Source organism: Athene noctua, chromosome 5 (assembly GCF_965140245.1).
Source record: "Athene noctua chromosome 5, bAthNoc1.hap1.1, whole genome shotgun sequence".
NCBI classification, from domain to species: domain Eukaryota; kingdom Metazoa; phylum Chordata; class Aves; order Strigiformes; family Strigidae; genus Athene; species Athene noctua.
In genome coordinates this window covers 57,373,778-57,400,713 of record NC_134041.1, presented here as the reverse complement: position 1 = coordinate 57,400,713, position 26,936 = coordinate 57,373,778, and the positions used below count along the sequence as shown (strand labels likewise).

General features: G+C 41.8%; 1 protein-coding gene across 22 annotated transcripts in view; it reads right to left on the bottom strand.

Moving 5' to 3' along the window:
* TCF7L2 (transcription factor 7 like 2) overlaps positions 1-26,936 on the bottom strand; it is a 182,049-nt gene that overhangs the window by 135,209 nt on the left and 19,904 nt on the right. The window lies entirely within an intron of this gene.

Sequence of the window (26,936 nt, the reverse complement as noted above, 5' to 3'; positions counted from 1 at the left end):
ACACGGGTGCTCCAAGGCATGGCTAGATCAGTTCCCCGAGTGGTGCTGGCCGAGTCACTAGCATTTATTGACTGCATATATTATGACAGGAAAACCTACACAGCAAGTGGGTTTCAAAACTATCACACCTGCAAAGAGAAATCTATACAATTTGCTCCTAACTACCTGGTCTTCAAGTCGTTTTTTTTATTCCTGACCCACCTTTTTGCTCCTCTGTCCCACCTGATCCAAGATGCCCCTGACGCTTAGGTACTGGCACTGAGGGAATACCCCGGTAGGAAAGCGGAGGGATGTGATGGGAACCAGAGGAGAGTGTCACATACCGCTCACTCTAACACAGTGTAAAAAGTCACCTCCTGCAACACAGAGAAGTTCTCACAGAATTAAATCCCTTATAATCCCACTTAGCAGAAACAAGGTAGAGCAGTATGCTGGTGCTTAAGACATTTTAGTCTTTAAGAAAGTACATTTTGTTTAAAAAAAAAAAAAAAAAAAACAAAAAAAAAAAAAAAAAAAAAAAAAAAAACAAAAAACCACACAACCCCAAAAAACCAAACTCACCCTGCTTCTCTTGAGAAGAACTTGAATGAAAGAAATTTTAAACTTCTCTATGAAGGCACGTTTTCTTTGCTGGGCTTTTTAAAGCAAATTACAGAGAATAAACCCTTGAATATTTTCATTCTTCCCAAACGTGATTATTTTTATAGCAGCCCATATATATGCTACTCTAGTTCGTATGTACAAAGAAATGTGTTGAGCTAATATTAAAACAACAACCAACTGCAGTAAGACTTAGAAGCGTTTTCTACAAGAATATACAAACACAAGAAAATAAAACATACGCTGCTTCCCAAATTAAGAGCTAATTGTGTTTACAATTTCTTTCCCTCTGGGAAATGCTATCTGTGGTCCAGCAGTCCACCTTCCCCTCTCCCCCGCAGCAAATGACCTACCAACTAAGTACCAGCTTTATGCTCAAGTTGGTCAACTAGGTTTTTGCTTAACCCACAGGCATTTTTCCTATTTCAAAGTTTCTATTAACTCCCTACTGATGTACCCTAAAAGAAGTTTTAAGGGCTTGGAAGCACATAAATAAAATAGACTTTGCTGGACCAGCACAGCCAAATGAAAGCCTTTCACCTGCAGTGGTGGTGATAAAAATTTTAGATGCAGCCGCACACATGGCCCCTCCATAGACTTAAGACTGCTGAATGGTTGGAAATGGCAGCTATCTCCTGGCCACTGAGATGCCTCAGTTACACGGAGGCAAGCATCAGGACAGGACCTGGGGTTTGGGTTGGGTGTTCTGGGACTTGGTTTTCTTCCTTTTTTTTTTTTTTTTTTTTTTTTTGGCTGTAGCAAAGCCCTCTTTAGCTGTAAGGCTGAAAGAAGCTGCTAGCCTGTACATTGATGATAAGAAACCTGGAAGAGGAGAGGGAGATGGCAAGGAAGAAAATATGGGAGGAGGGAGTGTGACTTGATGTGAAACCCTGAAGCAGAAAAATAAAGGTTTGCTTCAAAGCTAATGCTGTGTACTAAACCTCCTGCCCCTGTTTGCTCTGTAAGGCGCACACCCAACTACAGACAGGCTGTGCTGCAAGGAGGGAACTCTCCGAAGAGTGACCAGAGTGTTTGCTGTTTTACTGACAAGTTCAAGCCCCTGAAAAATGGATGAGTGCAAAACTGACCCATCCTCCATGGTGTCACATCAGCAAACCCAGTCAGAGCTAGTTATTTGTTCCTTTCTAGAACCCTACCAACTAACTTTGCACAATAAAAACCAGACACAGGACACCTGTATTATTACTTTTTTTTCATTTTTTAATCCCAAAATATTTTCAATACCTAAATAAAACTCCCACCTTGAGGAAGTGTCTAACAGCAGATTCTGTTTTAAAACTTTCTAGAGGCTCAGATCATGGCTCTCATGAAACATCCAGCAACTAACTCTTGCCATAAAGTTCATTTGGCAGAAGAACCATCAATCCTGCTTTCTCCTAATACAGCTTTCTGCTTCAGCCCCCATATCCAATGTTAAAATGAGAGCATTTTAGGTGCTGTCTGGTCTACAGAGCCATGATAAATTAGCAGTGCCCAGTTGCATGAACAAAATGAATAGACAGATCCATTTAAGCATACTAACATTAACGTAAGGGGACCCTGCAGACAATCCCTAATTTTCTAATCTCTTACACTTTCCACCCACACGATAGGATTAAAATCCCCATCCCCAATGCTATTTGTTTAGCAGATCATCCTTACTGCAGCCACACTGAGCCCTGCACCATTACTCTTCACTCAGCTGTAAGTCCTAGTGGGTAAACTTTGTTCTGTTCTTGATCAGTAATCCTAAACAAACCTGTACCTTGTTGGTACCAAACTGTTAATATTCCACCTTTTTTCAGTCTCCCTCTTTTGTTGCATTATCCTATCATCTAGAGCCCCACCACGCCTGAACCTCCCTGGGCAAACACAAGCTCAGGTTCAGAAGCCCTGCGGTGGGTGAAACACTGGGCAATACTCACCATCGTCATCACTACCAACAGCACTGAGAAACAAGCAGAAAGGCTACCAAAGGCATTGTGTATCTTCATATAGCAAAATGTTTTCCCCTCTGAAAGAGATGTTGTACTGAGAAACTTACAGATTTCAAAAAGGGAAAAGAAAGTGATGGCTATCTCAAAAAATCAGTTGCTCTTTGCATCCCTTATTACCGACATGAGGCCATTTCCACTTTAGTTGTGCTTAGGTGGGATTTCTCATACATTTCACATGCAAAAATCCCAGTGAAAGCAGGACTTACAAAGAGATAAGAAAAAACACACCATACCCTTGGCAGCTTAAGATCAACTTTGCTAACATTCACTAAATATTCTCAGCAAACCTGACCCATAGCCTCTCATGAAAAGGGAAACCCTTCACTATCATTTCCCAGGCAGACATTCAGAGCACGAGAGCAACACAGCACAAGCCTTTTATTCCTGCTCCCCCACGACATTACAGCAAGTCTTAACATACATGGCAGAAACACTATTTGTTTGTTGTTACAACTTGTGTACATATTTACAAAAGACAAACTAAACAACTTAAGACTATTATCAGGGGATAAATCAATTGGCAGCAGACACTTTGGAAAGCAACATGTAAGTTAGTTATTCTGGAGCAAAAAACTGAAAGAAAAAGCTTTCTTTGCACTGTGACTCTGCCTCATCAGCTTTAAGCCCATTTCCCCAAATCACATGGTTACCCACAGCTGCCGTCAAATGGTTTCAATTCTGATTTGATGCTATGATTTTAATTCCTCCCTTCCAATAATGGTCAAAATTACTGGCAGAAGCAATGCCAATGATAAAACCATCCCCCAAAAATCTAGCCTAATTTACTCCAATGACTGCATTTTGACTGGGATCTCACATTTCTTTAACACCATTCAGGCAGCTGATGAATGCCAAAGTGATTTACAAATAGTGATAATAGATGCAAATATACCTGGCCAGGAACCATCAGACACAGGCCATCCAGATACACACATAAATATACAGGCAGCAAATATGCCAAAGCCACATGTCTTGGAAACTTTCCTTAGTGATCTGGTGGCTGATACTGTCTCTCTGCAACATCACAACTATACCCCCGAAGAAGTGAAGAGCTATCCTATAAGCAAGTGACACCAAACCGAAGAGACTCATATGGCTGGTAGTCAGGTTAAGAATAAAGAAAAATATTTTGTTGGACCCTTGCTCCGGGTAGTTGATATCAAATCTAATAATGCAATTCAAGAGGATCCAAGTCTCTCTTCTTCCCAGTGTGAAATCACAAGCATTTTAGTCAAAAAGGCTAATGATATGGTGACTAATGTAAAGAAAGTCCCTCTCATATGCTTGACTCTACCCCAGTATGTAGAAATCAAAACTCACCAAATTTATCCAAAGATAGAGCATGTGGTCTGCTCTGCTGTATTTGGTAAAGAAAGAACTCAGTTGTCATCCCCCCCAACCAAACCCTATCCAGTGTGTGTGCAGGGAGGAGGGAGAAGTAGGGTACCTGATGATCAACCTTGTGCTTGCACACTTGGAATTATTAACATGAAACGTGTGAGCAGACGGGATTTTGGAAATGCAGAGTATTTAGTTGTCGACCAAAAACTTCCTCTTTGACCAAGGCATGGATTTAACTCAACTATCAATGTCACCTGTGTTGCTGGAAGCTGGAAAAGTTTAGGATTTCTTCACCTAGCTGGGGAAAGCAGCCAGGCCTGGCCAGGAAGATCAGCCAACCTGCCAAAGCCCTTCATCCTCATCCTCTCAACATTTCCATACTCAAAAGACAGCTGTAGTAACTCTTCATTGCCAGTCGTCCTCTTACGCTCATTTTTAATCTCATGATGAAAAGCCAGGCATGGAAGACTTGGAAGATTTTTTTAACTTTAAAAAAAACCTATATAGTACTTTAATTTAATTTTTTAAAAACATTTCTTCCTCTACGATTTCCTTCTCCAGTTGTACTTTGATACTGTCATGCACCCACCCAGCAACTTGCCCTCCACAGTGCTCTCTAAGCAAAGATCTATTTAAAGACCATTCTCATGAGGAAAGCATGCTCAACCCCATTTTGCATATGGGCAGGACAGGGGAGAGGGAGTTTTGAGTGATTTTCTCCAAAAATGAAAACGGGAAGTTTGTGGTTGAGCTGGAAATAGATCCCACATCATTGTTCTCCGTCACGTGCATGACCCCATGCCACCCCCAGCCTGCCTCCTATGGTGGGGTGATGCCCTGCAGTGCTGCAAAGGCCACCCCATCGCCCCATGGGGATTCAGGCAGAAGCAAGGGTCCCAACGGGCACATCTGGGGACCCACCACAGCAGGCAGCATGCCAGCAGTGAGAGTGACACCCAGCAGCCACGGGATCAGTGATGACAAACAAGAGGGGCCTCAGGGGCCTCAGGTCTATGTCCTGCAGAGGAAGCAGCACCGCAGCCATCCTGGGCACGGCAGGCTGTCCCCGCTCTAGTGTGACTTCCCCGTTACTTGCTATTCTGGGATATTGTCCTGCTTCTGAGGCTGGGAGAAAAATAGCCTCAAGTACAGCAGCCCCATTCAGCACTGCTTCCCCTCTCCTCCTCACTCAGGTCACAAACGTAACAGGTCAGGTCACACAAAACGCTAATATTAGCGGCTAACAGGGCCATTTTTAAACTTCTAAATTAAACTAAATTTGCTAGGACAGGCAGGTCATTCACCCAAGTTATCCCTTGGTTTACTCCTTTTTTTAGCTATTGAAATGACCCACAGCAGTGTAGCCCCAGCATGAAGCCCAGCCAGCACAAAAAAGCAGGATGCTGGCCGGCAGGAGCAGGGAACACAACACCTTTTCATGCACCATTCACCCTCCATCCCAACCCACATCCTCTTCCCACCGTGTAACTGCCCTTCCTCCCCAGCATTTTGGGGTAGAGAGAAGGCACTTTGGATAAAGCTGCTCCACAGGGGCACGAGGCAGGTGGGGGGGCTTGACATGCCCCACGGCACCCCCAGTCTCCTGGGCACAACTCCCCTGTACCCTCATAGTGGTACCTGGACCCCTGGGATGGAGAGAGCCATGCTGGGCAACAGGGTCCTCATTCAGAGAGGGGGTCACACTCTAAAAATATTCTTCTGGATAAATACTCCTGGATGACTGAGAAAACAAAAGGGAAGAAACCAACAGTCTGCCGAAGGTATATTTGCCCATACACTTTGATAATAACGGGTGTAGGAAAAATGAAAGCAGACAAAAGTCCTAAGTCCACATTACCAGAGACTAGTTCATGGTGAAAGGACAAGCCTTTCTCCCACACATGGCGTTTATTTTTCTGCAGGTTGCTTCATTCAACAGCAGAAAACGTAAGCTAGTCACAACCCTCCTGCTCCTCTGATACCACCCTACACTTGTAGTGACTTGGTGCTTTTTCAGGTCAACACAAAGAAGAAGGAATTAAACCCCTTATGCACAAGGCAAACGTGTAAGCAAATGCTCCTAAGAAGCAATTCAGAGGAGAGAAATACAAACTTCTCTAAATTAGATCCCCTAAAATTAGGTTCATGGGATTTCCTACACCCTGCCCCTTGGTTTTATTTTCAACTACAACTAAACTTCCCTAGAACAGCTCAAGGATGACATAGTTTATTTATTTTAAATAAGATTAATCATCTTCATTTAAAAATACTAACGGGTCACAGGGAGGAAAGAACTGAACTTGAATTAAGTACAGTCAGTTTTCCTTCTTTCAAGACTTCACAAGTTATGAAAAATACATTTTAAATGAATAACATATTCATCGCTGGAAAGTTAAAGAGAAGGTGGACAGTGTGGGGAATAGGATATTTCAAACCTCCAGGGGAAACCCTCAGCAGAAAGCCAAGAGCCAAGGGCTGTGGCTTCACAGCAGTGGGTTTCTGGCTGAGCTGAAGTCCTCAGAGCCAACTCCCAGCAAAGGCAGGGACAGCGGCTGGCGGGGACAGTGTGACCACCACAGCCTACATCGGGGCCAAGACACAGCAAGCCCCAGGTGTTTCGGCAGCCACCCCCCCTCCCTGAGATCCTGCTCCAGGGGTACATGCACATAAGGTGTGCTGGGGGGTGGCTGCAGCCACTGCTGTCCTTGACAGCAGAGCAGCAGAAAGAAGAGTCTCACCCTTTTTTTCTCCCTTCTTCTTAAGAGCTTGCTGCCTCACAAAGCCCTTAGTCACACTTGATTCTTCCAGTTCCTTTTGCACAAAACACAGAGTAACAAAATAAAACGGGGATACGGAGAACAATGAGTTCAACAGATTAATGGACAGGAGCAGCCATCTTCAGCTTTTATAGCCATGAGCCCTGAAGAGCACTCCCTTCCCTGAAGCCTTTGAAATGAGCCTCAGCAGTCCTTGGACCTTGCAGGCAGCTACTGACAAACATGCACCTTCCTTTCTCAACTAAATCCCGAAGATACATCTTCTGGCCGTGCGCACGTCAATCTTATCATCATTATTAAAGTTTTATTGGCACAACAATGCAAACTCTGAGCACAATGCATTAACCTTGTAAAAATAACTGAGAGAAGCCAGGTAATGGAAAGAGCAGGGGAGAGCTTTTTCATCTCTCTCTCTCTGAAGACGGGGGGGGGGGGGGGGGGGGGGGGGAAGAAACCCGCAGATCTCTAAGCAGTGCTGAGTCATCACAAAAGGGATTTCCAACCTCTCCTCTCACCCCTCAAAAACCACCCACAACTTCTTGAAGACACCTTGAAAAGTACTGTTCTCCAATCCAACTCACTGACTGAAATTCCTTCCCCTAAAAGACAACACGATTCTGTTCTACTATGGCATATTCAAAAAGAGGAAGGGGAAAAAAAAAAATATTACTATGTCCAGGAAAGTAGGAAAGGTTACACTCGGCAGACAAGGACTCCTATTTTCACCATAGCAACAAGCCTATTTATAATATGGCCTACCTGCATCAAAGAGCAGCCACAAGAAGCTAAATGCAAGTCTAGTGGTACATTCAAGCACTAAGATGAAGAAGCAGCTCACATAAGCATGTCAATGAAATGCTTCCAATTACATTACATGCACAATTATTAGCATTTACTCTGAACCTCCTTTCTTGTTTGTTTTTTTTTTCATTTTTTTTTTACCCAGGTAAGAGTAGCAGGGATGGGGGGTGGCATTACAAAAGGTTCAAGTACAAGGGAGCATCAAAAAGAGGCAATCCCAGCGACTTGGCTTTTAAAAGGGGAGACTTCACCGAGAGGCATTACAGGAGGGCATTGCTAGCTAGGACGGGAATAGGAAGTTACTAATTCTTAGTCTGCTTTTAAACGGAGTGGAAAATACACATCGATAACCACTGTTGTAGTCTTCAATTTGCCAACAGAGAGTACATACAGTCTTCACACCTCAAACACCTGATAAACCTCCCCATATCTGAGAGAGAAAAATAGCCAGCTGCTGGAAACTATTTTCTGACTAATAATGGTATTCCCAAGAGTGAGTAACGCCCAGGTGGGAGAACACACCTGCATCCATCTCCAGAGGAGTACAAAATACTCCAAGGACAGCCATAACTCATACAGGAAGACTCAGCCTGATCACCGCTCAATTCTATCATCTAGTGATACAAGTGGTATCCTGACTGATCTGTCTTAGTATGATGAACACTATTTAAAAAAAAAAAAAAATTACACTAAGCCACTCTAAGAATCCCACATTCAGTCAGCAAGCGCCTGCCTGCGGCCGCTCCTTTTTAAGTCCCTACATGGAAGAGCAGCTGCCCGAAGAACGGCTGGCTTTTAAAAGAAGTGGAGGGAAGATCTTAAAAATACTCTTTATCTACAAGAGGAGTGGCAATCATTTCACTTGTTCAGGTAGGAGACTGAGGAGAATTGCTTGGTGGCTGGGAAGTGGACTAGAACAAAAAGATTCAAGCAGCCAGCTGATACATAAAAGGAATTTAAGCCATTTATTTCTGGTATTTAAAATAGATATGGAAGCTTTTCTTAAGCAAGAACCCAAACAGGTCACAGCAGAGATTTGTCACAGGAATCAGAAACAGGCAAGGCCATCTCAGACATTCCCATTGCAAAGTTGCCCACAAAATCTGCCACTAGTTCAGCATACTTGAAAGACCAACTTAGAGTGGCTGAAAATAGTCACATATTTCTAGTTCATGGTTACATGAAAAATGATGCAAATAAGAACAACATGAGGGAGCTAAATTTCTAAGTGTCTTCAGGCACCTACCAACTTAATAGGGAATTTGACCTTTTTTTTAAAAAAAAAAAAAAAAATCAAACTGAAACAGGGGAAAGGTACAGAAAAACAAGAAATGGCTTACTCAGTCACAAAAATAAGTTCAAGATAATTCCTGCTTGAAAGAGAATGCACTAAACAAACGCTTTATCCTGCAAGCCTCTCTCCTGCTGAAGACATTTACAAGACACTCATTCTGTTTTGCAAAGTATTGCTTCATAACATCTCACTTCCACTAGCTTCTCTCAAACTTCCATGGAAGTCAGTGGGAGGTACAGGGGGATTGATGGCAAGAACGAGTGGGTATGCTGTCACGAGTTTTTCTCCACTGGTGAAGCACATCTAATGCTGCATGACATCGGACTGGCCTGTAACAGAGCCACCCCTCCTTCCCAAAGCTTCAGCAAGCACCTGAGCGGGATTCGGAGAGACCAAGCTACATGCTACTAAATGAACAACTTCCCATTCAGTCCATGCGATGAAAGAAATGCAGAACTGAGGCTCTGGCTGAAGCCTTGGTATGTTTCATATATTTTTCTATTTTTTTTATGCCATGCTTCTACCTTGACTATGTGTAGAATTTAGCACCTTAAAAATCAGTTCTGGAATTAATTAAAATAAACTCATACAAACTCTTGTGCAATTGCTAAAATCAGGCCACATTTCCATGATGTTAATCACACATCTGCAGTACCAGATCATCCAGCATCTATCCAGTGAGGGTGTGGGCACTCAATTATGTTCTTGTCAAATTAACAAGAAACCATGGTATAGACTTTATGTCAGTGGCAGGAGGCCAGCTGATACCTGATCTGGCACGAAGTCTGCCAGGACGCTTAGGGTCCAAAAGATTTTAAAAAACAGAAACTGGTAGAGAGGTTTTATACTAGTTCAATACTTTGCTTCCTCAGGCTGCAGTAACCTGGCTCCCTAAAACCTGATTAGCTAGTCTACCAAGCCAAAAACTCAGTTTAGCATTAGCTATGCTGTCATTTCCAGCTCCACACACATTAAGACAACAATATAGACCACTGATTTCAGAAAGTGTACAGAGTTGCACTTAGTTGAATATGCTAATTTCTATACAGAATCTTTATGTAAACAGAAGCTACTTTGTGTCTAGATCACTAGAACATTTGAATGCAGTTGTTCCTATTGTACAGATGGGGAAACTGAGACAAACAGCAATTAAAGGAGATGCCTTGAGGTCATGTCTTAGGTCTAGCAATCAGCAGAGGAATCTCGATTCTCAACTCCTACTTGGATTTTTTAACCACTAAACCACGATCCTTCCCAGTTCAAATACAGTTTCAAGTTCAAGGATTCACAAAAAAAACCCCAAGAGCAGGCTTGGTTAGATGTATATACATGCTGCAACGGTTCTCAAAACACAAGTAACCTTCTAAAAAAATCTAACTGTATTTTTAAAAAAGTGTCACTGCAATACAGTCTTAGCTGCAGCTTGAACATTACTCCACCAGAGAAGCAAAGTAAATACAACAACAGTGACATCTAAGTACACAGGCCGATTACAGCTTTACTTTCAAAAGAGCTTTGATTGATCTTTTTTGATAGACCTGAAATAAATTAAACTAGATTGACTCACTTGAGAACGGACTGTAATCCTTTAGTCAGATCCCGGAGAACTCAAACCAAACCAGCTGTTAATTTAGGCTTTATAAGATAAAGCATGAGAAATCCAACCTGATGTACCCCAGAGCAACGGCTTACATCATCTCTGCAAGCAATCAACTTGCTGCTTCTTTTAGGAACTAATCAGTGCTCTCTAGCATGTGGGTGCCAAACTTGTTTTCCACCCCTCCAGCAGACTCTGAAGCCAAAGTAGGAGGGAGAAAGAGCGAGCGAGGGACAAGAGGGTGTAATTTAAAAGATTCAGCTGTTGACTTTATGAAACACACTGCATAGCCTGTCCCGACATTGAGATAAAAAAAAAAAAAAAAAAAGAACCTCACAACAACCCACTTACAATAACCATTTCAATTCAAACAATTGCTGGATCTCAGTCGGTAATAAACTGCCCAAATCAACACTCACAGCTTAGAAGGGGAGGTAGAGGGGAGGGAACTGGAGCACCCACCCGTTTGGGAAACCAGATGCCAACAGACCAGGAGAGGGTCAGTTATAACCTTACAGGAAACAACAAAGTAGGAAAAATAAAAGGTGGGATTTTTCTGCTCTCCCAACCCAATAATAAAAATACACCCATCAGTCAGTTCTGTACCATCACTGTTCTGATGGGATTCTTGTTTGGGGTTTTTTATTTTGTTGGGTTTTAAGACTTTCAGATCTATCTCATACTCCTATCTGAGATTTAGTCTCCAAAAACCATTGCTTCCTGGAACGCTCTGATTGCTGAACCTAAGGGGATCACACTAGAAATCCAATTCAAGGAATTGTGGTACTTTCAAACCGGTTTTGTCTACCAAGGAAAAGACAGCAATGAGGTTTCTCAGGTGAAGGCAGCAGAAACTGTTCCTTACAATAATATCAATATAATATATATTGATAAAAAGGGACAGCCAACAGGCAGGAACACTGCTCTGAAATCAGTCATTGAAGGAGCTAACACAATTCAAAGGAAAAAAAAAAAAGAATCTGCTTAACGAAAGTTGTGACTTCTAATCATAAATCCTATCTGAAGGGAAAACACAGAGACAGAGTTTGAATTACACCAGACACTTGCTAAATCCTTGGCAATAACACCTCCAACAGGAAGGAGACTTACTCCCACAAGAAGATGGAGTGCCCTAGCCAGGTACTTCTGGGAGGGAGCACAATGCCATCCGTGTTAAACACATGAAAGCTCTTCTCCCGGAGAAAGCCACAGCTCTACAGAAGATGAAGCTGAGGATTACTCCAGGTGCTCACGGTGGCATTTGCAGCCTGTGTGTCAAGAGGACTACTCTTGAGGCGGCTTTGTAGAGACAGAAAGGACGAAAGGAGAGGCAAGAAAAAGCATTGCAAGTATCGTGGGACTTGAGCAAATCAGATCTGCTAAAAAAGTAGTTTGTGAGAAAATATCCCATCACCCAATAATTCCAGTAATCTTTGTTTACTCCAGTTAAATCAAATTATTTTTAGTGAACTCCAAGTTGCATGTTCACTGATTAAGGTAATAGTTAGCGCTTCCAACTACTGGAAAGGGACGTGGCAGGGTCTTCTTAAGACCTGTAACGCTGTTTTATACTCTTATCCCTTGAGGTAACAATGCCATGCAGAAACATCAAGCTGATGCTACCTATTATCAAATACAATACCCGGATACATTTTTTCTGGTTGAGAATATAACTGAATACAGTAAAACACCTTTCTAGTGCCTACTGACCAGCCCCAGCAGCCCTGTTCAGCACAGATCAGAAACTAAGTCACAGCACAGGTCTAGTCAGCAGTGTTCCACCAAGGAAATCATGGACAAGGAAGAGGAGACTCTAAATGCCCTAAGATACTTTTGGAGGCTACCCAGGAATAACAGAGTTGGCCTCGGATGCAAACTTACACTATGCAGTTTTATCCAGGAAAACAAGTAGATACAAGTAAACAGCATTGCCTCACACATGTCCCAGAGGCACTGCATACTTCAAACATGCAAGTACTCAGACAACTTCTTAGCACTAACAGACTCCAGCTGTTCGGTGGCTTCAGGCTTCCCCAGTCCCCTGCCCTGTCCCTCACCAGCTGAAAAAAGCAACACTACCAGGTAGGGCATGGGCACACACTATCTGGCCATCAAGAAAGTGGTCCTACCTTTGACAATTGTAAATCTCTACGTGATAAATGGAAGCCTATATTCAGCTCATTGGCTTTAATATTTAGGTCTGTCCACATCTCCTCCTTTCAAGATTTAAATCGACTCAATCACTTTATGTCTCACTTTCCCTACCTGTAAAATACAACAAGCACCACACCTCAGGCTGTCCCCTCGGGGAGGCTGGCAAGCTCTTAGGACTTCAACCAGATAAACACGGTGAGATACCTGGCTCTCCATACCATCTTTTACCAGCTCAGTTTTGTTTAATCAAGCTCCAGCAGTTAATTTTTAAATCTTAGCTCAATTTTACATATATTAAACAGCCAGCAAACATGAAGTATGAAGGGGGGAAAGAAAAGGACGGTTGAGGCAGACACAATACATAACTTGGCTTCATTTGCAGTTTTGTGTAACTTCCTGCATAACTGAAGTAAGATCCAGCAAACACTCCAAGGGAAAATAATAAATAACCAGTAGAGAAGGGAAGGGAGAGATGTGTCCACATACCTCCTTCTCTACCATTTTTCTTTATCTACCCACAAACTATTCCCTCTGACTAACTTTGACATGGACATGCATCTAGCACAGCATGAAACCAACAGCTTGCAATACAGCTGCAGGACTACACACCCACTCATAGCATGTAGAAGAACCTCTAACAAAGCCCAAACCTTGGGACAGGTTCATAAACCCTTAGGCCTTGAGCTAAACAGGGTCAACTTCTATCTTCAGTTAGGAAGAGCATAACTCTGTCTTGTTCCACCCCAGCATTAGCCTAAGCCTTACTGATTCAAGACTTATTTCCTTGAGATTCTGGGTCTCAGAGAAAAAAAAAAGTTCAATTCACCATCTCCTTAGGAGACAAAGGCACATCCACACAGACACATTTTACCTTATTTCTAGGGAATCTGACCTTCTATCAGGAGACATGTATTCTAAATAGGACCTTGCTTACTGCTCAGGGAAGCAATTTGAAAGAAATAAAAAATTTAAAAATGGAGGGTTTTTTCCTCTAATTCCAGGGCAACAACAATTTAAGAAATTATAACCTATGTAACGAGACTGCTACTGTTGCCTTTGTGGGAACCACATTTGTTCACAAAGTGGGAGTTTGGAGACGGGGTTTATAACTATGTGAAGTCTGCAATCCAGAGTGGCTGGCAACATTAAATTAGAGTTACAGATCACAAAATCATAATGAATCCTTCACACAGTACCATCCAGCAACTGAGACATCACTGCATTATACAGATTGGCACAGGCAGTTTGTTGTGCAAGAGGGGTTGCAAAAAAGTTTGATGCAAACTTTATACTCTTTTATTTGTCTAAGAGCAGTGCCCAAAGGCACCACCAAAGAACAGAGTCCTTTTGTGCTAGGTACTGTACAAACAAGAGAGTGAGAAAGACTGACCCTGCCCAAAAAACAGATGTGAGTTAAAAAGGGAGGCACTGAAAAGGGAAACTGTTTAAATGAGACACCTGTGAAATGCAACATAGATGCTAAGCAACATGCTGCCTCTCTGAGTGGGTAGCAAACTGACAACTAGGTAAGACAGAAACCCAGTTTCCTGGATCTCCTCCCCAGAGACTGATCCAGGTCCCAGTTAAAACAAGGACCCCTGAGCAAGCATCCCAGGAACTTCCCTACAAGGTAACTGAGTACTTCCACACCCAATCTCCAGCCTTCCCAAGCTGGTGACTATAAAATAACAAGAGAAACAGTCTAGCTGACTTTTTTCTGTTGGAAAGTTGGGTCCCTCCCCTTGCTGGGGGAATTAAACTCCTGTTTCTAGTACTGGAAGACAGAGCATCAGGTTTCAGAAATCATGGCACTTTTAGCTCCAGGAAGAGCTGCCGGCAGCTGAGACATAAAAACTGCTCATCTCAGGCTTGTGGTCTGAGTTAACATTTGGGGGTATTTCCACAGACAAACAGATAAGGAGGGAATGCTTCCCTGGCAGATTTATTAATCTGTAAATGCTGGCTGAAGACACTGAGCTGTTTGGAGTGGTGGAGTCCCAGGGAGACGGATTAGCAGAAGAAGTGTAGATGAGGTGGCCATGGGTGCATAATGCTAATTAAATATCGCCTGCAATTTATAAAATGGGTTTGTATATATAAAGCTACATTTCTCACCACTAATCACAAAAGATCAAGTAAAATCACCTTCTACAGCACACGGGGGGGTTTATACACTTATTAATTAGAATGAACCATCAGAAGGTGTTTACTGTGCCTATAAACCGTACCCCCACTCTCGGGAAAGTGATGCTACATCACCGACAGACTATGGTCCTGATGCCCACAGAGCATAGCAAGCTATAAAACGAAACTAAAATCTTCAAGCAGGGGAGAATTCCTTGCTATCAAAAGAAACAGGCATGCAGCAAAATAGTAGAGAACAGACAACAAATTTCCTCTTCTTGCTGCCACTAATTTCATGCTTATCAGTAAGATAAATCATCCTGTTGCTTGTTTTCTGTGCAGTCTTTTGTTTTCCAAGCCCAGGGAAATACATTATGTCACAGTATAGCCTGCACCACCCCAACCCATAGGCCCCAGCTATACATGGGCACCTTGATCATTGCAGTGTGTTTTCAAGAAATCTTATGTCCTTTCTAGAGTCATCTGTGTTTTGGTGGACATAATTCACTATACACTAGATACAGAAAGTCTCCTCTACTCTTCAGAAAAGCGTCAAGCAGAAACCAAAGCCTTCTGAAAGGTGTTTATGGTCACATCACTGCTTAAACTAGAAAGCACCATTAGTTCTTTATTAAACAACACAAATAATGAATTGATAGCTTTAGTTCTTGAAACAATATTATCATCAAGAGTTTGACGCAATTAGGAGAGATGTACAGTGAAACACTGTCCTTCAAAAGTTAATCTGCCATTAGGAAGGATCCTGCACAGCGTACGAGGGCGTGGAGGGAAGTAGTGACTGAATCAAGTACATCAGATACAGCTTCTACTTTCTTTTGGATGCAAAAATCTTTCATCACTACTGACTTTCCCAAGGCTATCGATGGGAGAAAACAGAATTGCCATTTCTCAACTCTATCATATGGCTGACAGTATTTGATGTTTTTTAAACAGTGCAAGATCTTGAGAGCATGACACTAGGAGAAAACATGAGCTTTCACCTTCAAGAAGAGGTTTCCACTGCTTTCAAGCATATGAAAACACAAGAGTTTTCATGCTTCGTAAATTTAAAAAGCACCAATTCTTACTTTCTAAACCTTCATTCATCAACCTTCAGCTGGGAAATCCAAGGCTCATGGTTGGGGTTTTTTTCATTAGTACATATTTTGTGTAGGCAATATGAAACAAAAGCATTCCTGAAAGTAAGTAACATTCAAAAAGTCTCTTGTATTAGAAGTTAAATTAATTATTTTAATTAAATTCTTTAAATGTCATAATTATGTCCTGATTCAGTAAGATATTAGACATGTATAGAATTCTGAGAGAAATAGCTCTTTCACAAATTTCAGACCCCTCGAGAGTCCTAAAGTCAGACCTGTCCTTAGGTAGTTTTCTTGAAAGTTCAGTCTGCATCCAGTTCATGTCATGGTCAAGTGGAGGAGTTTTACCCTACAGTAATTCTCAAGCACTTTTTCTACTTATCTAGCTTAAAGATCTAGCTCGTAATGGGACTTACAAACAGCAAAATTAAGAACTCTAGAAGTTAGGCTGAACTTTGCTGATAAAAGCCACAAAACCAAGAACTCAACTGTAAAGTAGGCTAAAGAGCACAAACTCAGAGATAAAAAGCCACTCTTGCTGTAAATAACAATGATAACAGAACCACTAAAGCAGAAATCAAAACTCTAAGTACTTTGCATGTGGTTTTTGACAGCAAACAATTCATCTAGTTCCCCTCAATTCACACACCAATGCAACCAATATTTTGCATACTGATTGGAAAAAAAACCAACATAACCCGTAACGTAATACAGACTCCAACCACTCTAACTGCAGAACAGCATACAAAAAATAAATCAATACAGAATATCTGTAAATACTTTCAAACGTGATACATGCAAAAAGTTGCCTTATGATATTCACGCTATGTAGCTTGAACTTTTACCAAAAAATGAAGCATTAGGTTTCCAACAAACCTATCCCAGCAGTACTGCCCACCCTGTATGCTTAGAACACATTTTTCTTTTGCACTTTGAATCCAGAAAAGTCAGAAGATTGGAAAATACTAAATACGAGCAGCAAATGAAATTTGATACTGTTAGAACTATTCACTATTCTGTTTCTCAGTGTGCTGTGCTATTAGGATGCTTTTTCTTTTGCATTTCTGTTTGTTTCTTGTTAGGAGAAAAAACAACAAATAATCATAGCATCACACATTTCCAGATAGACTTTGAAGTTCACACATTATTGAGGTAAAATTCACAGCCCTGTTGCTGAGATTTGGTTACAGACAGCTCTATAAAAGCTGAATTAGTTCAGAGTTCACCACCTTTAAAAATAAACATATTATATTGTTATAAAAATGGGAGTTTAATGTCTAAAAATTACAATAGGTTGGCCAACACAGCAAGATCAGTAATGTGCTCCAAAACAGCTCTTAGAAATTGTATGATCTGTTTAAACCCCAAAACCAATCTCAAGGACAAGTATTTTGTGAGGGCAGTCTCTTACAGGATTGTAAGTGCAATAAGCCGAGTCCTTGGTGATGAATACAGGTACAGCCCAAGTCTTACATATTAATTTTCTTGTAATTTTTGGTCAGACCATAGAGTGCTGCAGAAGATATAAACTATGATAGCACAGAAACAAAAGAAAGAAAAAAATCGTTCTTCAGTAAAACTCCATTTTAAAAATTCAAAATACTCAATAGGTTAAAGCCCTACTGACTTGGAGTGGGATTCTCCATGAGATTGCTCAAATCAATACAATTTTTGCTCAAACTTTAAGCAAAAAGAAAAAAAAAAACACCAAAATGTGCATGTGGTCAGGGAGAAACAAAGCCTAAAATGTGTCATGCAATCTGGCTTCTCCCAGCTATCCTGTTCCAAACGCTTCTGAGAACATGAAACCACAATGCCATAATGAAAATTCTTTCATATACATAATTATTGAATATAATCAGCATCTGGTAGGAGAGAAAAGAAAGAGAAGTCCAAATACACAGTTCCCATCCTGACAAACTGTCAGCTGGCATAATCAATCAGCAACTTATGTTTTTACATACAATTTTGTTAGGAAGTCAAAAGGGGGGGGGGGGGGGGGAAAGAGAGAGACCTTCAGGGGAAGGGAGTATTTTAAAAAAAAAGAACAAACAACACACAAACCCAGTTCTTTCATTTTATCATATTTACTTTAACCCCACTCCTCCCCAAAGTCCTTTCCACCTCAAGACAGTACATTTTCCAACATATGGAGAATATGACCTTCTGTCTCAGGCTAAGTATTAGTAAGCTTTGTTTCTCCTATTTCATAGATTGGCAAACTGAGGCAGAGACAACCAGTGTAAAGGACAAAGGATTATCTGTAATATTCAAAAGCCATCTCAACAATTCCAGTTCAACAGCTTCTGCATCCTTCCTCCCATTTAAACAACACCATGTCCAAGAGATCCTTTATCAGCTGAATTATGCTTCTTAAGGGACAGTCACAAGGTATGTATTATGTCCCTATAACATGCACATTCAATATGATCCATACTCTCCAAATTAAGAGTGAATCCTACGTTAGCATCTAGGATTCAGCAGTCACCTCATTCAACAGTGACCTTTTAATTAAGCATAAACCCAACATTCCTGTGCAATGTGCACACATCTCAAGACACCAAAAGGGCCTCAATTCCTCTTGTTTGCACTTCAAGTTTAAAAAAAAAAAAAGAATAAAAACAATTTTATAATTAAATAAAAGTATTAAGCAATTCTAAAACACAGCAGCTGGTGGGCCAATTTTTTGAACTTAAAAAAGAATGACCCACAAGGGGAAAAAAAAACCACACACACACACACGGAGAGTGGTTCACTGGGCAATCCAGACACATTCTCGAAGGCAGACATTGTGGGAGATGAAGTTACTAGGCAGGAAAAACAGTTGCTAAGTCTGAATATTTGGTTATTCTCAGAGCAGGGATTAGAAGAGGAAGTGTTGACAATGTAAGAGTAGCTACCATGAAGTCCCCAGAGCTTTTTAGTTGTCCCTGCTGATCCCGCAGCAAGGGGAGGGGTGAATGACAGGGCTCGCCCACAGTGACAGTGCCAGAAACAAGCTCGTGTGACACTCACGGCACGTTATACATTGTCATTTTAATACAGATTCTTCCAGGCTCTCCAGAAGGACCTACCTACACAGACCCTCTTAAGGAATACTGCTATACCTCGATGTCAGACCTCACAGTGAATTAAACTGCTCCTTTTACCATTACCATATAGCTACAGCCAAGAAAAGGAATAAAACACCTATAGTCTTTATTTCAAGAAAAGGAATAAAGCACCACTATGTCTTCATGATGTGATGGACACACACATTAGACCTAAGGCCTTTAAACAACTTGGAGCTGTATCTCTTTGATGCCCTTAAAGCAAGCCTTTCTCAACTTGTCCTCACTGAAGCTAAATGGACTTTCAGGGCAAGACAGGAACAAGGTCCACCTGGCTTCCCAAAAAGGCTGATGGATCTCTTATGATCAAGTGCTACCCATTCAGAGTCCTAAGTACAGAAACAAAATTGCTTGAAAATATTTTTAATAGCTTAAATTTAACAAAATGAAACTTTCAATTTATCAAAATTAAATCATGCCTTCCAAAATTCATATTCTTTGAAGTATAGATGACTGAAAATGAAGACCACCTTTTTTCCCTGTACTTTATTTTGAAGTCTTGCAGAATCACCTATTTCAGAGAGCTTTCAGGTGTACCAGAAATGAGAAATTACTAGAGGATTTCCTAAATTCTATATATCAGCATTTGTTTATTTCACTCCAGCTTTACCAGCCTCTACAAATGTCACAAATTTACTATCTGACCTCAGGAGCCCAACTTGGTGACACATACCTTGGGACAGGTTCCCTTCTCCGTGTTATTTGCTACCAGGAGTTGCAAGAGTAGAACAGAGCTGAGCACTGCAACAACGAGAGGGGAAGCCAGCGGATACACAGTGAGGCACACACAGGCAAAGAGGAATGCAAATAAGAATGCTGCCTCTTTATTCACCACTTTTAAGTTTTGTGGAAAGGGCCTTAAATGAATAACACAAGAAAGACTTTTTTTTTTTTTTCCAAAATGAGACAGAACATGTGCATGTGGGTTAGCTTTGCTGGAACCCACTGAAGACCACAAACAACAGAGTCAAGTACATTCATTGTTCAACCCCTCTGTCTTGCCAAAGCAATTCCTTCGTGAGATTGTTCTCTTGTATCTTCCTCGGCATTTGACAACTGCCTAGCACACACATTTTAGGTATTAAACCAGTAAATAAGCAGTGACAGCTTCTTAGGCCATTACTGTACAACATCCACATCCTCTGGAATACGTCAATCCATCTGCCTGCACAACGCGGCGCTTAATTTTCTTTTAAAATACAGAAAACTGTAGCTGGAAAACCTTTGAATAAGCACACATTAAATACACCCCACAAAGCAATCACAGCACTAAGACAACCGCAAGTAAGTGATCAATCCCTACCCTTTGTTCACGATTAAATAATAAAGAAAAAAAATCCTTCCCCTCCCTTGCGTTTTGACAAACCTTTAAAAAGAAAAAAAAAAAGCAGAACAAGGGGGGGAATAAAAAAAATCCCCCACACTTTCTGTAGCAGTCAGTAAAGAAAACCAACAAAATGCTGCTTTCAATTTATATATATTTCCTTCTCAATTGGAAAGATCAACAGTTTTTAAGAAAAATACTACACCTTCTTTCTGCTCCATATGTTTCTCTTATTGGTTCATTTACACTGGGCTGTTCTTGTACGAGCAGTTAGTACATCTTTTTGTCATTTTAGCCTTCCCCAGCCATTAGTGCTAACCGCTCAGATGGTGCAGCTCTCCTCTGCCATCCTGCCTGAGCACTGCATCTCTTTCCCCAGCCCTTCTCCCTTTGACTAATGTTCACCAACACTCATACATCATTCCCAAATTGGTCCAAATGAATTAAACACAGCTCTGCTTAACATTACGAGATTTAAATGGATTTTCTCTCTACAGGTCTGCCCCATAATTGCGTTTATCCATCTTGTTGAAGTACAGTTTACACTTGCTAACATCACGCCAATTCAAGCTACATTTTCTGCTCCAGTGGCAGGAGCGAAGCAGATTTGTCATCGGATCATAACAGGTAATTCAAACAACAATTAGTTTGATGACGGCCCGTATGTCAATGTCTGGTCCCAGTCAGTGCTGCTCACACCCGCTGCTCTCTGTACGCTAAGATGAATTGCACTCACAATTCTTCAATTTCATTCGACAAATACTTACCAGAAAAAAGCTGGAACTCAACTGACACAAAACCATCCTATTGCCCCGCGAGCGTCCTGGGAGGAGAAGCCTAGGGCAGATCCAGATGGTACAAGCTCCTCTGCCCTCCAGCTATGCCCCAGCTAATGGCAAACTGCTGAAGGACTGGGGCTTGCACCTCATTTGCCCAAGACATCAGCAGCACTTTGGAAACACCTTCCACATGCACACACAAGCCTCACACCGATTCCCAAACTCAAAACACAGTGGCCTGTGAGGCAGGTGAGAGCTACCCTGGCTTTGCAGCCGTGCAAACTCAAGCAGAGAGGCAAGTCCAGACGGATGCTAAAATGAGAGTATTTTCTGATGGGTGTCACATCGACAAACCCACCAGCGTTTGCAGAGGCAATTACAAAAAGCTGAGCGTCACTGAAGATGAAGCCCTGAGCTTCTCAACTTGGGCAGCCAGCACCAGAAAGCTTTAGCTTCAGGTTTCGATATATTAAGTGAGATAGGAAAGAACACCCATGAGTCCCAATTTTTAGTGAAATGCTTCAGCTTCTAGCTCACATAATGACGTTCAAAATATTTGCAGGCAAAGTCATGCATTCAGGGTTTGCAAATACCTTGCATTTCTTGGAGGGCTGATTTTGCCAATTACACAAGACATAATTTGCCTCTCCAAAGCTGTTCAAGAAAGCCTGTTTCAAAGTAAAAGAAACATTATTTTCTTAAGGTCAAGTAAAACTAATGCCAAATTCACATTTTTCAGGTCCCTTCATGAATATGAGGTCATCTGGGATATGGCACTGACTTTCAGTTATGTACATCAGTATCTATACTATTAACTATGAATGCAATCAATCCCTTGGCTAATTTTCCTCTTCTTATTTCTATTTTAGGAAAAGAGAAAGAAAAATCACCTTCTAACAGATTTTCCACAGTATCATTTTGTCTCAAATCATATACTAACACACAGTGCTAGTTGCTGTGCATCATTTAACTGAAAAATCCAGCGAGCTGGTTGAAAATGTAGGAAGTCTGTTCATAATTAGAAAAAGAATTCCACCAAAAGAAACCAACATTTAGATAGAAGCCTTGGTTTAAAAATTAAAACATACTTAATGAGCAACAAAGACATCAGTGACTAAAGATTTTCAAAGCCAATACCAGTACACCATAAAAACCTCTTTAACCTAAACATTGTAAAAGAAGATGATTAAGTTCAGATCAAAAAGCAATTAAAGTAATGGTATATAAAATATTCTCCTTCTGGAGGTGGCAAGGGGAAATTCTTCACAGACAGAAAGCGGATACACTAAAACCTTACTGGAACCTGGAAAACATAATTCTGTTTCTCTACACTAAAATTTAAATCAGATACAAATCAATGCCCTAAAAAAAAAAAAAAAAAAAAGCTATTCTGTGTGTTGTCTTTGGTTCACATTTTCTATTCTAATACCAACACTGCCTTTTGTGTGCCCCCCCCCCAAAAAAAAATTACAAATACTTCTTTCATTTTCAACTTTTTTTTTTTTTTTTTTTTTTTAAATCCTGATGCATGGCTTATATATTGAGACAAATCAAGACTCATCATGGCCTGATGCTCAGCTGAAGTAAATCATGAGAGGGCCACTGGGGTATTTTTGTTGGGTTTTTGGGGTTTTTTTTTGAAGCAGAGTTAAAACAGTTTGCACAATCTTTGGACAACATACATTTAGCAATTCTACATTTGTTTTTTCATCATGCTGGTATTTCAGTATAATTCTGAACACCGGGAACAGCTCCAAGTGTCTCGGGTCACTTCTGAAAGTACAGTTGGCATCAGTCCCACAGGTCATTCCCTTGGAGGGCTTCCCAACATCTCAGAAGCACCCAGTCAAAAACTCTAAAACCATTCAAAGACATCAATTTCCACACAAGCCCATCATCTGGCGATTTGTGCCTGTCAAGCTCTGAAGAAAGAAGTCCCAATGCCCCAAACACTCAGAAGATTAACGGGTAGGAATAGAACATAGCATCTCCACCACACACCCAGCGCTTGACCCAGGCGGGCTGGGCAGGGAAGAGGTGGCGGCAAGGCTGTGGCAAGAACTGGGACCCAATTTTGCAACCGTTACTCCTGTCCCACTGAAGGCTGTGGGTATGGGGCAATGTCTTCAGGCGAGACCCTTATCACCCTTATCAGCAATAAGGCAAGGAAGCTACTTGTATCCTTGTGCAAACCAGCCACTTAACTGCATGGCAGGCTAGGGAGGGAGCGATCTTAACAGCATGTTTATTTTTGACAAGCTGGCATGGGAGCAAGGCACAGGTTTGCACGGGAGAGAAGGGCAGGGGTCACAGAAGAAAAAAAAGTAATAATGACTTCTAGGTTTGGGCATCGCCTGGCACCCCAGAGCCGGTGGATTCCAACTCTTCCAGCCAGTCATTCACAGCCAGGAAATACCCTCTCTCTCAGTCATCACTCAAAATAATAAATATTTATTTATAAATTGCATGCAGCCTGTCCCTCTAGCACGGGGCTGAGCAGAGCAGAAATAAGAGCAACACAACCTACTAATCATCAAAATAGCTGCAAAAGCAAACAGGGACCACAGGTCCAACACAGGCAAGCTCAAATAGTACCAGGAAGCACCAGCAGCATCCAACAAATTATGAAAACAGAAAAGTTTCTCAATGCTTTAGACCTATTCTCTCTTCCAAAACAGGGAGACCTTTCCCAGGTCATAATCCCTCTAGAAGAGGAGACTTCCTACTCTATCACCAAGCAGGCTCAGCTCCAGCCATGGAGCACAGGTGTTGGGTTGATGTCCTGACATACAAGGAGATTGGTGCTGATGGTGTCTCGGACGTACTGCTGGGTACAGCACAGTCAAAAGTCTACACAGTGAGCAGGAACTGAGCGGAGCACCTAATGAGCAGATTTTTTTTTTTATTATTTAATTTAATAAGTCTCAGCTATCACTAGCAGCCAGCACCAAGCCTCAAAGCCAAGCAGAATAATACATCCTCAGGCTTTTGTATCCTAGCTTGCCCTGATGGCTTCTGTTGCAAATCACTTGTCGTAGCTAGAGACTGGACTTGAGAAGCCGATTAAACAAAGCTTGCCCTGCTCCTGTCTGATGCAGCCACTCCCTTGTCCAGCTCCTCATTAAGAGGCTCAGGGACATCCACTGTGACTGCTAACTCCACTGGCTGTTGAAGAGCATTCACCACGCTGGCAAGAGGCCGTATCTGAAAAAAATCCAGCTTTTCTGAGTGGTCAGAGCCCTGTTCCAGAGCTGCATGGATCGCTGTGCTGGAACCACTCTCCCATGGCGGGCAAGATCAGGCAGTCAGCAATGGGAGAGCAGCTGAGGTCAGGCTGCTTGGAAAGAGCAGAGGGCACTGGACCAGTCCAAGGGCCATCACAGCTTTGAGTGTTTGCTGGTACAGCCTTTCCCTGGCAGAGTCCTCAACAAACCAGCCTTCCAGCGCAAAGGGACTCAATTCAGACATGGAGAGCATCCATAGCCCCACGCAAAGCACCTTGGCCAAGAGCCGACCAAACAGACACAGCGGTCAAAGCAGGTCCTGGTTTCAGGGGAAAGCAGAACACCAGAGAAGAGTTTGGTATACAATGGCCCTCTTTAAAATAATAATTAAAAAAAAAAAATCCATAGGAGAACTCCCATTGGCTTCATCAAAGCCAGGACGTGACCCAAGCTTGTGGAGCTGCCCTGAGGGAAGGCAATTAGTCTCACTCAAGGGATGCCAAAAAATTTAGCAGAGCTTCCATAATCACCCGAAATGTTCTCTACTAGCAAAGAATAATGGGTTTATCATTTATTTCCCAATTAAGTGATGCTTAAGTTGACCAGAGTGTGGATTCCTATTGTACATTGATTAGCCAATAAAAAGACATTAAAAACCAAGTCAGACTACAGACAAGGAACGTCATCCCTCTCCCTCTGACAAGCAAGGTGTCCTCTTGGCCAGGCTACTGTACCTTCCCTCCACCTCTCCTAGCAGTTCAGCTCTCATGCAAAATGCTTTTACACAATGAATGAATTCCTAAGGCTACTTGTAAAATTACTAGGCGCAGCCTTGTTAAACACTCATTTGGATTTAAGACAATACATTAAAAATCACAAAGCAAGTGAACACCAAGTGCTATGCTACCATCAAAGCTAAATAAATAGAATAGTCCATCGATGACTTACTCCCGCAGCTGTTATTCCACATCATCCATCCCTGCTCTCCTCACTCAAAGTCTCCCACAGATCAATAGCAAGGCTCATTGGTTATAATTGGAACAGGATCCCACCCTTTTCCTTCCAGGTCAAAAGGCACAATGACTACAAGCCATTAAGTATTTTGTGGCACCAGTCAATGACTGTATTTATGCCACATACGTAGTTATGATTATTCCATGGAATAATGTTCATTTATTTCAGCAACAATCTGACAAACTATATTTATGCTGCACCTTTGGCCTCCTTGCCTGAACTCTGCTCAGCAATGTCTCTCAGCTGGGACTACTTCTAACACACAAACCCTCCAAACAGCTTTCAAATTGCCAGTGTTTCTTGGATATCGTTTTGTTTAAATCTACTACAAAAGGGCATTTTCTTGCTCTCCACTCTTCTACCCTCCTCCCCTTCTCCTCTTCTCCCTCAAGCTGTTGGCCAAAGCAAGTCAAGGATTTTAAGTTACATTTCTTGCATGCCCTCTGTGAACACTGCGAGTCTGAAGCGTTAGCAGGGTCAGCTCAAGAAGCTGCATTCCATCACCCAACTGGGGAAGGTGTCTGTCAAACCCTGGCAAAGCACCTGAGAAACCCCACTGCTACCTACAGTCCCTCAAGAGCTTCAGGAGGGCCTGACTGACCACCCAGGAATGTCATTTTACAAAAGTGGCTTTAATTACAGACATCGCCATACTGCTGTCGCATGACAACTTTCCTATCATTCCAGGATTGCTGTGTTTTACGGACAGCCAGAAGCAGAAATATTAATGCTACTTCTGTATTTCAGAGAAAGAAAGAAGGCATAGATACATACCTACAGTTTAAATATATATATATATATATATATACGCATGCACACACAGGCATATAAACCGCTTTGCTATAAAGGAAAAGGCTGGTTTGTCTGAAGGTGTTATAAATGCCCTTCAGAGCTCATTTAGTCTGGTCTGCATAATCTCACCTGTGAATTTGCCACTTGTACATATTCCAAATTTATGCCAATAAAACCTTCTCAGCAACCAGACAGCCTATATATATATATATATATATATATATATATATATATATATATATATATATATATATGGATGGAGCCATTAACATCCATTCGTGGTTTGTTATTCTTTATGAAAGATCAGTAGGGGAAAGGAGGGAGAAGAGGGAAGGTCCAAATCACATATCCTCACAAAGGACACTGAGCCCTCAGAAAGTTGGGAAAGTGGAAGCTCACACCCTGATGAGACAGAGCAGCTCCACACCACTTTTCCTCATTTCAAAACTGAAAGCATGGCAAAGATGAGAACGTCAAGGAGCAGGGAGATAAATGTAGAAACTGATATCGTGTCATGCTCTCATAAAAGGCCTGGATACACCTACAGAGCCTTCCTTATGACTGTCATATAAACATTACACTGGGGCTGTGTACAGAAGATTAAACCAGAGGGGAGGGAAGCTTTACATGTGTCATGCTACCAAAGGTTATTTTAGGATCAGCTTAGAAGCTGAGTAGTGGGTGGCAGCTGATTATATTACCACAGGCATATTTAAATATCATGGGCCCAAACTCTTATCAGGATCTTTCATAAAGGGTTGTGACTGCACTGTGGCTTGAGCTTGAAACTTGGCCTGCAGAAGAGCCCAGTGTCCCACGGCTGTGGTGAGCGCTCCTGGGCAGGAGCCTTCCCTCAGAGCACGGCGCTGCCACAGCACAAGCACTTTGCTTAAAGGCCCATGTTTGTT